Raw genomic sequence first — 18,709 nt, forward strand, 5'->3', positions numbered from 1 at the left:
TTGGGCTTTGCAGAGATTTGAAACCTTACTCTGTGGTGCTAAGATTATTTTATTAACTGATCATAATCCCCTAGTATTTCTGACGAGTGCGACACCCCAAAGCCCGAGGTTGCAGAGATGGGCGTTAGCCATTCAACGCCATGATATTGAGGCAAGTCACATCAAAGGATCGAAACTTAGTAATGCAGATGCATTGTCCAGACTGTAAATATAAACTAAAATAAGACTCTGAACATTTTTTCCTATTATTATTATTAGGTGATTAAAGTAAATACCTAGTGTTAAGTTAAACCTAAGATTCAGTGAATATTTGGGTGAATGTGAAACATAGTTTGTTTATGTGTAAAGTGTGACCCTTAAATTATTTGCCATATTCGATCTTTGGATCTAATATGACTCTAGGGGGAAGGTGTCAGGGTCACGTGATGTAATAACACGCATTTTCTGATGTTGCGAGCTAAAAGCTTGATATTATAGATATGATCATTTTTTTTTGTTTTGGTTTTTGGAACGATGGATGGAAAAGAATAATAAAATGGTGAATTAGTTTTTGTAGAATTTTGCGTTATTTCTTTTGTAAAAGGTTACGACTGACAAATTCTATATTCCTTTTTGTTTATCAGTTTTGTTAATTTTAAACAGATTTATTCAGCACGTGACGCCCTCTTCTATTCTAGAATTAAACTAAAAAGTCTACATAAATAAACTATGTAAATCGTAGAACTTATAATTCATTTCAAATGTTTCCTCGTGTCAGTTAAATTCTCATTCATTTAAAAAAAAAAGTATTTTTTATGAAACAACAGAAATTAAATTAAGCTTTATCTCTTAAAGTCTATTCCAATCCTTTTATATTATATATTTATTTATTTACTTAAACGCTAAACTTTCATAATATTTAAACATCTAAATTCGATTTTAAAAATGAGTTGAGTAGTGGAAATGGAAAATCTGTAAAATAATAATAATAATACTCTCATACTATAGTATACTTTTATTTTTTTGTAACGTGTTATACTTATTGTATCTTATAAGCTTGATACATGGTACTCGCTAGAAAATAAATTTTATTAATTATAAATGTTTTACAATTTTTTTGCAGAATTATAATTACATTTTACAATATTTTCCTCTATATGATGAAATTTTTTAAAATAATCAAAAATAATCTTGCACTAATATTTACATACATTTTAAAATCTCCTATAATAAATTCAAACTAAACTGAATGGTTCTGCAATTGTACTTAAATTTAAGTAAGAGATTTTAATTTCTAGGTGCATAAGGAAATTCTTAATACTATACAAATTTGAATATTAATCAATTCTTATATTTATTAAATAAAAGCTAGCTAATAAAGTTTTGATTTATGTTTAATAATTATTATTGTACTAATTTGATGTTTTACCAAAACTTTGTTGTTTACCTTGTGTTTACCTGAAATTCATAACATTAAAATAACGTATTATACTGAAACGTACAAAAAATATTTTAAACAAAAAAAGAATAATATAAGAATGAAATTTAAAGCAAATTAGATTTAAATAAATGTGTTAATATTAAAATACCATTGACGACGCTCTTTTATTTTTTGTACAAAACTTTAACATTTGTCTTAAAATCAGTATAAAAAATATACTGGAACTGATTTATGATTGATTTACATTTTGCGAACAAACTACGGCGAAATGATATATGGGAGGAGCTACAAAAAGACGTAACAGAAGGCAATGCCGAAATCCAATCAGCGCCTTCAAAATCTCTCTTTAGTTTCTGCAGATGTAAAGGTTGTTTACACGCTTCCCGGAGAGACGGCAATAGCCCATGGTGTAGCTCTTGTGCAACGTAAATGAAGTACCTACATTTTACTGACGAACTTTTACAAAAATCTCTCCATTGCTGAAATAGGAGTCACTCTACTCCCCACGGCACTTACTAAATTTTTTAAAAAAAAAGTGTTTTTTTTTTTTTTTATTAAAGTCCCGTTTTTACTTTTCCGCAAGAGTTTTAGTAATCTTCTTAAATTTCACACATGATTATGGTTTTGTTCTTATTCTTTTACGAATTGAATTACATCCAATAAAATTACCTATTACAGAATTTTATTCATTTAACAGACACATAACAGACTACGTAAGAAGAAACTGATTATCCAATGTCTTCAATTCTATTATTACCGTTAAATTGTGTTTCTTCTCTTATATTAAAAGTACCCATTAGAATTTTGAAAGCATACATTTTGGCAATGTGATTTTCTTTTATAAAATCAAGGATTCAATGTGCTCGTCTATCTTAATACCCATTTGTAGTATCTAATCATAGTTTGCAAAACTTTCTGTAAATTAAATTACTCCCAGAAAAAAAAGTGTAAACATCCAAATCGTACTTACTTAATAAGCAAACGGCAGTAAACTTTTTTTCGCCATTTTCTTTCCTTTTATTGAATTAAAGAAATCTATTTCTCCACAAAGAGGCTCACAAAAAAAAAAACTCCATTTTATTAACTTAGGTGGCTGCATTAGAAATTCCCAATAACGTCCAGAGCTAAAGTTTTATCGTGTTGGGCTAAAAGTTTAAATGTTGAATTCAGATCCTTTCTAAATGGCTTTTAAGGGCCTCTTAACTAAAACCGTAATTGAAGGCGAGAAAGCTTCTCTAAAAGCAATTACATGGTCACGTGTCTAGACACAGCTACGTGACATGCCTCTAATGATCTTGATTAGAAACCTTCGTTACTTTGAAGGATTTTGATTCGCGTGAATGGCAACACTTTCGGTTTCATGAATTAAGAGTATTTGGAACATAGCGTTAAAATTCGGAGATAAAATATTTTATTTTAACGTTTCATCACAAAGAGTGACAAGGGAAAAAAAGGGTTTAACTCTTTTCGAACCTTCCAGTCCCAAAATTAAGTTAAGACTAAAATTCTGCCTCAAATGTTCAAGCGTGAAGCAACTTTTGAAACAGTTTCGAATAACATTTAATCCCATAATTCTGCCTTAGCTTAAGGGTGTTCTTCGACGGCACTTTCGCTAAATAAAATTAAGTCTTTTAGTGAATAATATGCTACTTTTATAACTGTTTTACGTCCGTAAATGTTCTTTATAACTGTCAGGTTAAGTTAGGTTCATCTTAACATTACTTTTCGAGGATCTTTCGAAAAGGAAAATGGGAAAAGCTACAGTTTAAGTGCTTTATAAGTAAGGCAAGGCTGCAATTTTAAATTATATATAGCATCTTGCCATGAAGAATTATATGGATTTAAAAATTATATGAAGAAAAACTTAAATATTAAAAAAAAAATTATTAAACTTTTTTTTAAAAAATTGCCAATTTGGCGACATTTTTTATTTAAATGAAATTTAGAATTCAATAAATAGTTTCCAATTTTTACAAATTTTTATGATGCCAGCTTGGAAAAACTTTTCAAATAAAATTAGATCATAATCGAAGCTTGCTTTCACCTTAAAGAGATATTTTAATAAGATTCGACAAAGTTAAGAGCATAGTTAGCACTAACTAAAGATAGGCTTAACTAATCTAATAGTCATGAAGAACTGTTGAAAACTCCCAAGAGTTATGAAAATAGCATATTATTCGCAAAAAGACGTTATATCATGTGACAACAGAATCTTCGACAACAGAAGAACAGTCTTAAGCCATTGTTAACAATGTATGTGGATACTGTTATTAATCGCTTTGTTTTAAATTATTAACTCCTTGTGATCCGATTTTTAACAATTGAAAAGTTAATCTATAGTTAATATTAAACTTTCTTTTTTGTAGCCTGTGTGAAGTGAGTTTGCGCTGAATAATTTGTTACTTAAAATCTTGAATAAAACCATATTTTTTCATATAATAATCAAGAACTTCACGTATTAAAACTTCTAAAAATAATAAATTTTTAGTATCTAATTTTGCTTTTATTTTTTGAAGGGAAAGTTCAAAAATATCAGAAAAGATAGTATCAAATATGTTATTATAGTTATGAATAATTATATTATTATTTCTAATAGTAATATTTATATTATTAATAGCAGTAATTATATTATTAATAATAATAATTATTATCAATAATAATAATAATTATTATTATTAATAGCAATAATAACGGTTTTATTAATAATTTTTTAAGCTATACTGCTGCTATTTATAATTAAACATTAAAGCTAACATCTCATAAATTATTATAAATTTTATTTGAAAAGAGGATCTTTTATATTTGATTTCTCTTCGAAAATGCAACATTATGCGATTTCACAATGTCCAATAAATTGCCTATTTTTGGCGTCAGAGAAAACTGGTGGCTCCTCAGTTTCATCGACAACTGCATGTAAACAACCTCCTGAGGCACATTCGCTTCAAATACTTAACAATAACATAGGACAATATTAATAATTCTTGGTGTTTCATCATCAGATCTGGCTGTTTCCTTCATCTTAAGCTATTTCTCTAGTATTGTGAAGTCAGAACAAGCATAATCTACAACAGTTTCCTCGTCACAGTCATGATTACTGCTTTAATCGTTGATCGATATATAACCAATAAAATAAAAGAAGGCTTCCATTTTAAAATACCTACGTTTACCTACACCTTTACATAAATTTGCCTCATCGGTACTCAAAATGAGGTATGACAAACTTCAGCGCAAATATCAAAAGAGAGGTAATCAAATTGCAATTTTCGTAGACAATCGCATATCAGTAATCCTAGAAATATCAGTTGCTTTGCAATCTAATGCTGCTCCTAAAAATATTCAGAAAGTCTTTGTTCTAGCTAGATATCACTAGATATAACTAAATACCATTTAACTAAAGAAAGTCGTCCATTTTACAATAATTACTTTCACAACATTGTAAAATCAATACTATAAAAAAATTTGTCACGTCCAAATGAATAACAAAGCTCTCAGTATCATTAGAGACTAAAGATTTAAGGAGATTGTATAATTTACATAATACATATACTTGTAATTAGAGTTGCAAGATTGTCACGCAAAACGTGTCTATACATGTGTGTGTTATTTACTGAACTGCAGACAGGTACATAATAAATTGATATAAAAGCGCTTAAAAAACTGAAAGAAATTATTTCTTTTATATTTGTACAATATTAATATTTTTATTCAAATGAACTGTAAAAAAAACATTCTGAGTGCTCGCTCTTTGTTTAGACGTTAATTTGCAATTACGTGTAAATACATGTAATTTAAACGTTACGGAAGGACAGTGAATTGTCATTTAGAATAATTAGGAATAACGTTCTACGCGGGGAAAAAAACAATTATAGTAAAATTACCATACTGGTAGTAAAACTAAGTCATACTGTGTTTAACCCCTTACCTCTCACTCTAGTCAAAATCACGGGGTGGAATTTTGTCTCCTACTTCTTGTGCTCGTGTTATTTCCGGGCTAGAGAATTCAAAAGAAATTAATCAAAATTTTTTAAATATATTTATCTCTTGTGCCCAGTTTTTTTTAAAAATTTCTTTAGCATTCAAATGTATAGCGTTAAATTTCTATAAAGTTTAAATACATTTATCTCATGTGCTTGGAATGTTTAATTTTTATTTTATATATTAGATGGCAGCACTAGACTATTTTAAATGCAACTGGAGATTATTTAATTTAAACTTGCATCTCTTGCTTTGAAATATATCATACAATAATATTTATTAACACTCTGCGTAAGTTAAATAAAGTTCTGTTTCAATGTTAAAAACTCGTATTTTTTTTTAATTTCCTTTGCTTACTGGAAAATCAACATTCAATCTCAATAACCTCGAATGTTGGCTTCACCCAAAAAGTTAAATTTTTTAAACTTCAAGCCTAAAAAAATACCAAAAATCAAAAATCATTACATATATTATACATGCTCCTTTTATTAAAAAAATAATTCTCTTAAAAAAATAGGCACTTTTATGACCGTTTTCTTAAAATAATAAGATCTTTAAGGGGTTAAACTATTCATATGGTAACAGTTACAGTTCATAATGTAACAGTTAATCGGAAATTCTGTTTTTTAAAATTACAGTTTTTATTACCACACATTTAGTAAAAATACAAAACTGAAAAGTAAATTTAACCGCAATGGTAATGCCATGCTCTAAAAGTCAGCAATTTTCAATTTCAACTATGGAACCCTATATGATCAACATTCTTTCGACGGTAAGATAACTAACGCTCACAAAGACAATTGTGAGCGTACTAATCTTTAAAAGAGTGCTTTATATTAAAAAATATTTAATTAGAAGAATATTATTTTTTGATCGTGTTATAACTAATAAACTTTAATTAAGATTTATATCTGAATTCACAACCCTGAAGCCGAACCTATTAATAAGCTGAAAATGAATGAGATAAACCGAATTATGGATTTCATTGAAATGAAAACTTAAATGAACTGCTATAAACGGTGAAAATCGTTGAACTCGTTTACCTCTTCCACGGAGCCCCAGGGTTCCGCGGAAAATTATTTGGGAACCATTGCTCTAAGCTGGCATAAGAAAATTACCAAAATTTAACACGTATTTTAAAATAACATTTTATTATTAATTTTACCAAATTCATGACCAAAGCACTTCGGTAAAAAATGCCTTCATTTTTGGTCATTTAACCTTCATTTTTGGTCATTTTGGTAGAACCAGAAACTCGATAAATTTTGTCATTTTCTGATAGTTTTGTTCACACTTTTTTCCTCGGTATATCTTAAATTTCGAAAACTGGATCAATATATCTCCCTTTACGTGTAAATTTATTGGCTGATGATTTTTTTAAAAAAAAAAACATTTATTTGCCCTCAATTATCGGGATTGACTTAAAATTGTCACTTTATTATTGACTTGATGTTTCAAATATTTGATCAATTAAACATTTTATAACAGTCGTTGAACTGCCGACCTAAATATGAGATTGTTGTTGTTGTTTCTAATGCCACTTGCCAATCCAACAAGCCTTCTTGATGACACCAAGCTTATTTTAGGCAGAGGGTAGGTTTCTTAATTTTACAGTGGCTCCATCTATGGCCAAGAATACAACGACTTCAGCCACACACACAAATCAACAGCCAGTTTATAGGGAGAACCCATTCATACATCCATACATTCATCCACAGATCATAATTTTGACCTGAACCAGAGAACGATCAATCTCCAATTCAGTACCCCCAGATGTTTGATTTGATATAGGAACATGGTGAACTTTGTGACCCTAAAAATTAAGCGTGCACCATTTGCCATTTACTACACGAGGAGTCTTTGGTCAGCGGGGATCGAACTCATGACCACTTGGATATGGGCCCAACACCCTACCAACAGCCTATCTCAGCAAAATTTGAGTTTGCGACTACCAATGTTTAACTCCGTAGGCTTGTAATTTTGAACCCAATCCAGAAGACAAAGGATTTCCTGGATCAAGTATTGGTAAAATTTTCCTTCGTGAAGGACTTTTTCATGGAACTTACCCGCATTTGTGTTACATGGAAAGAAAAACCACTAAAATCTCCCACGGTTAGCCTAACGGCAAGAGGAATCTAACCTATGATCAGCCTACGACTGAGGATGTTTTTCGTCAGTGCTGTGGTTGGTGCGAGCTGAGTGCGGAATTTCTGTCGGCCAGCGATGGCTGATCGTTACAAATTCCGCAGCTGGCTCTCAATCTTAACTCGTTGTCCAGAAATCTTAAACAGTTTCGCGCAAATAGAAAATTTTCTATTGCATTTTGAAAAATTAGCGGATTCTCAGGAAAAAAAATTATACGCGGAAATTCACCCTCGTGACAATATTGTAACCTTGAGTCGCGTTGGCTCAGGAGATAGAGAGCGTTAGCCTTCCAATGAAGTCAACCGAGTTCGAATGCCAGCAATGGCTGGTCGATACGAATTCCGCACCCGGCTTGCACCGACCACAGTGCTGACGCAAAATATTCTCAGTGGTAGACGGATCACGAATTAGATTCCCCTTGCCATCAGGCTAACCGTCTGAGTTTCTAGAGGTCTTCCTCGCTCCATGTCACGCAAATGCGGGTTTCCATCAAACAGTCCTCTACGAAGGCAAATTTCTCTCATTACTTGATCCAGTAGTTCCCTAGTCATCTGGATTGGATTCAAAATTACGAGGCTACGGAGTTGAAAATTAGTAGTCGTAAACTCAAATATTGGGTTGGCTGTTCAACACCGGTTATAAAATAAAATGAAATGAAATATTGTAACCCTACCTATAATGCATTATTAATTCGAAATGGATAAAAATCTCATTACCTTTTACAAATCAAAGCGACATCAAGTGCTTTTATAAATTAATTTAGAGAGCAAATAGGGGTTCGTATTTACTCTAAATAAATGAGACGATTCGTTGTAAAATACACCTTCACAGGGGCTTTGAATTTAAGTGCAATCTTAATCAAGAGGAATCATCAAACAAGAAAAACAAAATAGCTGTTGTTACAAACTCGAAGATTGTGTTTTAAGTATTCAAAAGGCGGATTATTTGATATTTCAAATAAACTTTCGCGTCTTTGAGAAACGCCTACTGTTATTAAAATTCGGTAAAGATCGTGGGAAGAAGCATACTGCTTGAACAACCGTTTGTAATTTCTGTTATTTCTCCGACTTCTGAATTGCTTTTAATTAAATTTATGAGAAAGATATAAAACTAATCTTTAAAAGAATGTTGATATTTGAAACAAATACAGCATTTATTATAACTTAACCAATCAAAATAAATCTTTCATTTATTAATTTATCATAATGTCTTTACAACTCTCAACTTTTTTAAAACCATGACTTTTAAAGCCGTGGTATTTGGAAAAAAAAAACACGTAACAAATCATTAAATTAAACAAAGATAAAGCGCATCATTTTGAAATGTGAAGCACAAAATTGATTGAAACTCAACAGTTGAAACATATTTTGTTTTATAAACGTTTCAACAGTTACGTTTAAAAATAATACTTTGGCATTTTGCTTAGCACAAAATAACTCACTGTAAAAAAAAGGATACTTAAATATCACGACACTTTCTTCGTTTTTGACGAAACCGTTCCCTGGTATATGCTCCGAGCAAATATTTCAGCAAAGTGACGAAAATTTAAAAGTTAAAAAATATTTCGACATTCTATTTTTTTTTCCAAAAGAAAATCCCCATAGTATCTAATGTATCTAACTCACATAATAATCACTTTAACATGGGCACCATATAGGTGGCACAACAAGGTCATATAGAACAGATAAATAAATAGTACCCATGCCCGAACCAGGATTAACCTCGTACTATTCCAAATCTGGAATACCATAGAGTCAGGTCAATTTAATTCGCCATTTTATTTTCGATTGTCTAGTCTTTATTCTAGTTTCGTCGTTCTATTTAATAATCTCCCACAATGCACTACGATTAGGTTTCGAGTTGAGGTAACATTTTCGTCAGATATTTGAGAGTTCGCGTCTCGTCACGTGACTTCGTAATGAAATGATTCTCAAAATTAACAAAATACCGCCAAAAGATTGCTGAATCGTCGAAAGTGAGAGTTTTATATTTGAGAATACGTGGAACAGCATTTGATTTAATTCCAACGTTTATTAAGAAATGTGTTTCAAAATGCCACATTCCAAAATCATTGTTGAAAAATTAAATAAGCTTTAGCATATTGTTAAAAAAAATTTAAAAAAAAATAGTGCGTGGAGTCCCTTCGCGCGGAAGAAGTTAAACTTCGCAACCTGCGATGTTAATTGTAGAAGAATCAGCAGTCGTAGAAGGATCACTAGTTCTATTCAACGACTCTTTTTCCTGCTCCGCTCGCTTCCGTGCTCTGTAATCACGGTAAAATGGTGCATTTTTCCCTCCTGGACCTCTTGAACCAGTGGAAGTGCTGGTGGTTGCTTCATCGTCTCGCCATGGAAAATGTATTTGTATTAATAATGTATGTGAATGCGTCATAATGTAATTTTAAAAGAGAAAACCTAACAATCAATTGATATTCACAAGAGACGTATCTTGACATAACCTTAAATCCGTCGCATTGTCCGTGTGATTGTTTTCACTCAATTTTTACAATTGTTATCCACTAAATTTGAAAATAAAAAATACTACCCTATTAAATTATATGTGTATCAAAACAAACTAATAAAATATTTTTAGAAAAACAATACTTTTATGACTTTTATTATTTTTATGTTAGTGAGAACCAAAACAATATGGAAATGAATGAGGAAAAACTGGATCCTACCACGTGATTTCCCGGTCAATAAAAATGTAGTGTTAAGTGTTTAACGCAACCTTGTTGGAAGTCGCATAAGAAGTATAACTTCAATAACAATGCCTTTGTTTGTTAAGATGTATGTTTTAACTTTAACAATTTAAAAACATGGTTCAGACCCCATAAAAATTGGCGTAATGTTTACAAAAAATAACGAGAGAACAATTTCGTAACGGAATCTTATGTTTGTTATGAAACTTGTTTCAATTCTTACATTTCAGAAGCTTTTTTCAAAAGCAATGAAACGTGGCATATTCTTAAACAATCAATAACAAAGGAACAGTTTGGGAACCGATTTTAACGTTTAAGAAACTTTTTTATACTTTACAATCCAAAAAATTTGTCATTTTATAATAGAACTTCATATCAAATGCAACAAAATATAAAACTAACTATAAGAAAGAGGTGGTTTTTATTCAGGTTCTACACCTGTATAAAGTATTTAATATTAAGTAATTAAATGCGACATTTGTCTGAAATTAGTTGAAAAATGTTTTGCGGTATGTATTAGCAAAAATTGATTCATTTTCAATCCTAAAATACTATTTGACTTATTCTACCAAAGTTTTGGATTTTGTCATATAAAATTACACTTTTGGAATGACAGAAAAAAGTAATTTAAACTTTTTTGATCATTATAAAAATTAATTAAAAAATAATAAAACAATAAAATATAAGTAATTAAAAATAATAAATAATTGTGAAAAGAGTATCTTTGGTTGAACAGTTTAATGATTGCATACAATTTGTTCATATTTTTTTACAATAGTTCTGGGCAAAAAGTAAAATTAATTGAAAGTATAATAATACGCAACAAATAAAATTAACATAACGGGGTTCAAACTTTAAGTCACTCTCTTAGCTAAACTAATAGACATTCAGATTACATTCGCCTATATTGAGGATTAATAATGCAAATGCGTCGGAAGAAAAGTATTTAGAGATAATACGTTTTTATTTTTTAACTGTTTCATTTGCGCAAATCCGTTTAATCTGTTCTGCACAAATTAATTAAATTAGTTAAAGCACCTAATACTATTAACATAGTATGCTGGTACATGGCAATCTGATCATTAGAGATCAAAAGTTATAAAAGATTCTGTTTTTTTTTTAAAACTCTTATGCCGATCTGTAGCAACAACTTTTAATTGCTTGAGTCATAATGAACTCTTATTCTATTGTACTTTTAAAAAAAATACTCAGCTTTTAATATCATTAAAAATAATAGAAGAAAAATCAATGAAACAAACTTAATTGTTTCAGACATAATTAATTAAACAGTGCTTACTTTGACTTAAGCATTAATTCTAAATCAAAGCATAATATCTAGCTAAAACTAGTACAGTTTGAAGTAATGATTTGGTCATCAATCATTAACAGCTGTTCTTGATAATTCAATGAATTCTAATCGTATCGATTTTGTGAAAGGCATTTGTGGAACTAGAATATATTCACCGTTGAGTTATTAAAAAAAAAAACTCTTCACAAAATAGCTGATCCACAGATTCATTGTAAATTGTTTTGATACAAGTAGAGTTAATATTTTCCAAGCTTAACTTCCTTTAATCTTCAAATCAAAAATTTGTCAATGAAAAAAAATTACACTGGTTTCAACTTCTCCAAAATGACAGTTCTTGCATCGAGTCATTCCTACACATAATATTGTTCAATATAACAATTAAGAAAAGTGATAAAATTGGAATATTCTAAAACTTTTTTTTTCTCAACGACATACCTCCTGAGAAGTGACTTACGTCATACAGGTATCAGAAGGGCAGATTTATTGGCGAATTTTTCAGGGGCACCATATTAGGTAGGCCAACATTGCTCCCATACTAAAAACAGATAAAACAGAGAATGAAAGAACATCCATATCTTGCCCGGCATTCGAACCCAGAACCTCTCTGATGCAAGGCCAGTTCCCTAACCCCCACACATACCAGCCGGTGTACTGCGTATTACACTCTTAGGCGTAGTAACTTAAAATTTTCAAATTATTAATACCTTACATGTTATATAAATTACATGCTATTAAAATTGAAAATGCAATATTTTAACTATGGAATGCAATTTAATAGAATGTATTTTTTTTAAAAATACATATTATAAAATATTTTTTAATAAAATACATACAATTTAGTGAGTCGGTCATGGGAATCGAGGTCATGAAAAAGGTCAAGTCATTCATGACATGCATTCTCTAGCTGTAAAATTCGATTTGGAACAACAATTCTCCCTTCAAATATCGATAAATGAGCTTTTAGAAGTTTTTGGTGATCGGTAAATTTCAAGTGGCCTAGGGGAAAAGCCAAGTAAAATTTACCACCACAATCAAAGCTTGCCCGCAGCATTGCCCGCACATTGTACATCCTACATGTACATCCTTGTACATTATTCATCCTACAAGATACATAAAAATTAGCAGTGGCCCAAAAATATATCCAGCAAAAAATTAGCAGCAGTTGAAAGATATCCAGAAGCATAGGAGAGTTGAAAATAAAAGAATTTAAATAATTCAGAGAATTTTGTGCGCTATTACAATCACATGAGAATAGATGAAAATTTCTTCTCCATTATACAGCAAGGTGGAAGCTCAGTAATTGCATGGAAAGGCTTCAGCTATTGAGGTAAACGTAATCTACCCTCTCCCCCGGGTAGTTTGGAGGCTGCCTAGAGTAAAAAGTTTTTTTCAAAAGATTCATTTATTGCTAATTGCGAAGAGAATTGGAGGCCTGAGTTGGAGTTTCCAGCAGGAAATAACTCCTTTGCGTTGCAAATATTGGTTTTTTGAACAATAGGGTGCATACCACGAATGACCTACTTCTTTTAACGGACCCATATCCTCAAAAGAAAAAAAAACGTGGGGGCTATTCTAAGTGGAACTGTATATTCCAAAATATCGCAGTTTCAATTTCATCATTAAAACCTGGTATGACATTAATTTGAATGTTCCCGGGTTTTAGAAAATGATACGCATCCTCATATATTTCAAGTCATACATAAACATGGAGGCTATAATCAGAAGCGGCTTTATTCTGGGAAGACGGTTTTTTTATATGGCCTTTTTTACGGTTTATTTTACGTTTTTTTTATTTTTTTATTATAGTGGAATAGGAAGAATTGAGATACTTCATGTAAATATGTGTTTGGATATTGAATTTCTTAAAATATATGTTTGATGCTCGTGTCCAGTTATGCAGGGCCGGATTACCCATTAGGCCAGGGCCCCCAATTAGGGGCCCCCTTAAAAAAATTTTTTTGAAATAAATTTAAAAAAATTAAGAAAAACAATGATTTTTCTTTAAAAGAATCAAGTTCAAATATATATTGATAAAATATGATAATTTTTTTAGTTTTAATTTAACAAAATAAAGTAAAATTTAATTTATTATTATTCATTTTAATTTTAAATTTGCTTTCTTAAATGAATACTTTTATATTTGAATAAATAAAAAATATACGAGAAAAAAAATTTAATCAAAAGGCCCCAAAAATGTTAACAGCCTAGGGCCCGGCGTGCGCGTAATCCGGCCCTGCAGTTATGGTACAAAATTAAATTGGCTTTATTTAAGTGGGATACACTGTAGAAAATATCATAAGGATTGATATTTGCATAATAGCCTACGGCCAGAAAAAGTATTCGTACTCCGCTGAGGGCACTTACCTATTAATAATTTAAGCCGCCACTTTTACTTATCTAAATTACCTTAATTTCTAATAATCATGGTAAATAATTGCTTCCAAGCAGGCATTTTATCGTAGTTTATAGATTTGCAAACAAATTTGCAAGTTTTAAAAATTTGCATTAAAATTGCAAGATCTGGGCCAGTTAGACTGCAACTGTCTACTTAACATAACGTTAACATAAAATTATAGATGAGTATATAAATAAAAGTACTAGTTCAAAGGGACAAGAACAACCAATTAATACAGTGCGCGAAAAATGTATAAGAACACGCTAAAAATTGTCAATTATAGAAGTCTTGTTTACGGAATCATAGTAAATTTTTGAGCCGACCAGTCTGTGTAGGGGGCAGGGAACTGTCCTTGCATCAGAAAGGTTCTGGGTTCGAATCCCGGGCAAGGCATGGATGTTTCTTTCCCTCCTGAGTTCTATGTCCTTTCTCCTTTGTGTGTGAATGTGTGAATGTGACCCGCCCTATAAACGGGTTGCGGTAGTGTGACGTGGGCGACGCTGTTCCACCGCCGTGGCTTCGCCGCAGGTGCCCACTGGGTAACGAAAAGAGAATTAGCAGTTCTGGCACTTTCTGTGGCCAATGGACAATAGCTCCAAGTGCCCGCCATTAAAAAAAAGAAAAAAAAAGTAAATTTTTGAAGCAAAATTGGGAGCAAAATTAATTTATTTCTTCTGCAAACTGATTAAAATTTCCAAATATATATCTCCTTAAACTTACATTTTAATATTTTAAATTCAAGAAATATCGGTAAAATGTAAAGGAATTTGTTTTCTTCCACAATTTCTGATCAAAATTTCGGAGTTTTGAAAAATTTTCACGTTTCAAAGCAGAAAATAACAATTCCGGGTAAAACGATTGGTTTGTGAAATGAAAAATTCACCCTCGTTGACATTAATCTACACTTTTAAACGATGCCCAAAGGAACTCATCTTTCTGAACACTCTGAAAAAAGGAAAATTGTTGCTTTCCGAAAAACTGGATTAAGTGGACGGGAAATTTCAAAAAGAATCAAGAGATCTAAAACGATAATTCTCTAAATGAATCTCAGAATGAATAGCATGAAAACACGAACTGAAAGACCAGAAATTTGTACTCATCGACAAAAATGAATGGTTGCAAGGAGAGCTTGCGAAAAAAAGAAACTGCAAATGAAGTTATTTTGCAGTTTATAATGCAAAGTTTCAATTTACGAAGTTCATCAAAGCCTGTTCAAAATATTTTTTAAAAAAACATCTCACACAAATCATCACAAGATAAAAAGAGTTGATTTTGCTAAAAAATACATTTCTCTCGGTCAAAAGTGAACTCGGTCAAAAGTGAACTCGGTCTTCTGACGAAAAAAAAGTTCAAACATAATGGAGCTAGTGGTTTCAGTTATTTTTGGTATGATCTGCGAAAGATCAAAGAAGTATTTTCCAAAAGTCTGTTGATTCAGTGATGGTTTGAAGAGCTTTTGTGGTAAATTGAATCCCTCCAATAGTTGTTATAAAAAATAAAATGAATTCCGACAAATATGTTGATGTGTTAAAAGAAAATTTTTTATTTCAAACGTCACTGATTACTTCAGACGATTATATTTTTTAAAAGGATAAAGTTTCTATACGCATTTTTAAGAGCGCAAAACTCTGATCTAAAACTAAGTCTTTAAATTTACTTGATTGGCCGTTAAGGAGTTCAAATCTTTATCCAAATAAAAATTTAAAGAGACTTCTGACCCGAAAAGATTATGAACGTGGTACACAATATAGATGCAAACAAAATCTTGTCTTCAATATTAAAGACTTGGGGAAAAGAAGGGGAAAAAACACTTTAAAAAAACTTGCTCCGTGAAAAACGAAGTAAAACATTACTCCGTAATCACTTTAAAGATATTTGTGGATCAATGACCTCTCAGATTGTTCAAATGATTGAAAAAAAGGGTAGTTTTTTTTATTATTGAAGAAACTTTTAGGCATTAATTTTGTAAAATCCATATTATGAAGCCAAATTTTTTATGTCAAACATATAAATATTTAATTTAGATGAAATGAATATAAAGCATAATTTTATTCAATTTAATGCTGTTATACTTTTTTACGCACTGTTCTGAGCTGCAAGCGATTGCATTTCTTGTCAATAATGGCACTAAAGTTTTAAATCCTTATGATGTAACTTATTTCGTTAAATAAACTCGTAGCTGCTGAGATAACCTTATATACAGGAGAAATTTTTAATTTATCACTCTCCAACTACTAAAAGAAAATCGTTCCATAAAATCCCTAAGGGAACAAGCGACTTCTTCAATCAGACACAGATGGCAGCACCACTGTTCTGCTTTTCACCATCCGACTCACTAAGTAATTAAACTCTTTTGCCATCCATCTCTTATGCTAGATAGCACTACTATGCAAATGAACTAAGATGTAACCTCACATCAAGGTGTGGCTTGAAGGAACAAAACTCTGCCACGCTGTTGATTTACTCTAAAAACATTGGGCGGAAGATTTCTGAATAGTCCAAAAAGGTCTCACGCTAATTTCAGGAAGAACTATTAAAGGTGAAGTTTTCTGAACTATTTAGGAAAGTTCCAGGGTAATTCCATCAGGAATGTTATCGATTGTTAGTGTAGAATTTTCTAAATTCTAAAAAAAAAATCCTTTTTTTTTATTTTTTCCCCAGAAATGTTACTATTATATTTAAGACAAATTAGCTGGCATATTCGTCACCGCATTTTTTAAACTAGATCAGTTTTTATTCATTTTTTTCCTTTTCTTTTCTCTCCTCCATTCTTAGTTTTTTATTTATTTTTTAACTTTCATTTATTTTCTTTGCCTCTTCCTTTCTATTATTTAATTTGAATTATTTAATTTGTATTTAAAATCCAATCTTTCGAACAGAATTCTTCGCCTTTTCCATTTTCATTGCAAATAAATTTATTTCGCTTGATCTAAGTTTAAAAAAATTTTATGCTGTGAATAATTCATTTGTGCCTATAAAAGTTAAATTACACATTTCCGACATCGGCATTACAATTTTTCTCTTCTCGTATATTAATCAAAATGCCTTTATTTAAAAACTGAAGTATTTTTTTTTGTTGTTATTATTACTTAGCTTTGAAAAAAATAAGCATTTTTTATGGTTGTTTCAAAACAATTGTTCTTTCAATGTAGTTTCAAGAGAGTACCCATAATGCAATTGATGAATGAATCTGTTCATGATGAAAAAGCTATTATGCTTTATTCCTTTCAACAACTTTATTTTGCGCATGAACTGCTACTTTTTTTCTTTTTTATTCGGTTTTTTTTCTCTTCATTTATCATTAAATAATGGGTTAGTGAATCACGATCCGAAACTATTCATGGTTAGGTGAAATGCTTTTCTCAAGACTATAATTTTAAATAATTTATTAGTAAATGCTGATTTAAATATCTCTAGTTTAAATTTGAATAAATAAAAACAGTAATTAAATCATTTATGTGAAATGTGCACACACACACACACACACACACACAAAAAAAAAAACAGTATTTGGAGAATTTATGAAAAATTAGAACAAAAAATACTAATTTATAAAAAAAAGAAAACAAAAAAATAATAATTAAAGATTTTATGTAAATTAAGCAAAATGCTAATTGCAGAATTTAAAAAAAATAAAAACAAAAAAAAGATACAGATAATAACATTTATGAGAAATAAGAGGTTCATTTGTAAATTAAAACAAAATAATGCCCCAACAAATATTTAAATATCTGTTGTACTAATATCTCAAATTGCCGACCAGGTGGCCGAGTGGTCAGCGTGCCTGACTGCTGAGTCGATGGTTTCGGGTTCGAATCCCACTCAGGGCGTGGATGCTTCTTTCTCTCTGTGTTCTATGTCCTTTCTTCTGTGTGAATGTAACCCGCCCTATAAACGGGTTTGTGGTTGTATGACGCGGGAGACGCTACTCCACCGCCGTGGGCGTAGCCATAGTTGCTCACTGGGTAACGAGAAGAGAGTAGCAATTCTGGCATTTCTGAGGTCAATGGGAAATAGACCCAAGTGCCCGCCATTAACTAACAAAAAATTATCTCAAATTTACAAGGTGTGAAGGAACGCCTTTTTCCAGCAATTCTAACTCCTTTTTTTCATAAAATAAGTCAGTACCCCACATTTCTGGATTTTAAAACTGATTCATCCTCAGTTTCTTTCTGTCTAAAGAGGTACCATCAATGAGACAAGGTAGAAAAAAAAACTGTTTCAATGGTGGTACAAATCCATGCGGTTCCTCGGGTTTTAGCAACTGATCTCTATAAGGTGGCAGATGCTTATAATATAAGTAACACAATATTCTGTATTACGTTACGGCATCTTTGATTTCGAAATCCTGCTGTCAAGCTACGCTTATTTGCCTAACGGTAAACGATTTTTCCTCATTGAAAAGAACTTATAAGATAGAGAGTTTCTATTCGCATTAGAAAATATTTATGATATTTTATAACGCATTGAGACGGGGGGAATTTAATGTTTATATCAGTAATACTCGAAGCCTCAATGTATAATTTAGATACTTAATGCAACATTATCGGAACGCTTGATGTGTCGTTTAAAGGCATAATGTAGAATCGGTTGAACACTTGATGCGTAATTTAAATGTTTATATCAGTATTACTCGAAGCCTCAATGTATAATTTAAATACTTAATGCTACATCATTGGGACGCTCGATGCGCAATTTAGACGTTAACTGTGAAATTTATATGTTGCATTTAACTGTAATTTAAATGCGTAATGCAGAATCACA

General features: G+C 31.0%; 1 protein-coding gene across 1 annotated transcript in view; it reads right to left on the reverse strand.

The window, feature by feature from the left end:
* dysc (whirlin protein dyschronic) overlaps window positions 1-18,709 on the reverse strand; it is a 396,379-nt gene that overhangs the window by 204,019 nt on the left and 173,651 nt on the right. The window lies entirely within an intron of this gene.

This window comes from Parasteatoda tepidariorum, chromosome 3 (genome assembly GCF_982258835.1).
Source record: "Parasteatoda tepidariorum strain Cologne lab strain chromosome 3, Ptep-v5.0, whole genome shotgun sequence".
Lineage (NCBI taxonomy): Eukaryota > Metazoa > Arthropoda > Arachnida > Araneae > Theridiidae > Parasteatoda > Parasteatoda tepidariorum.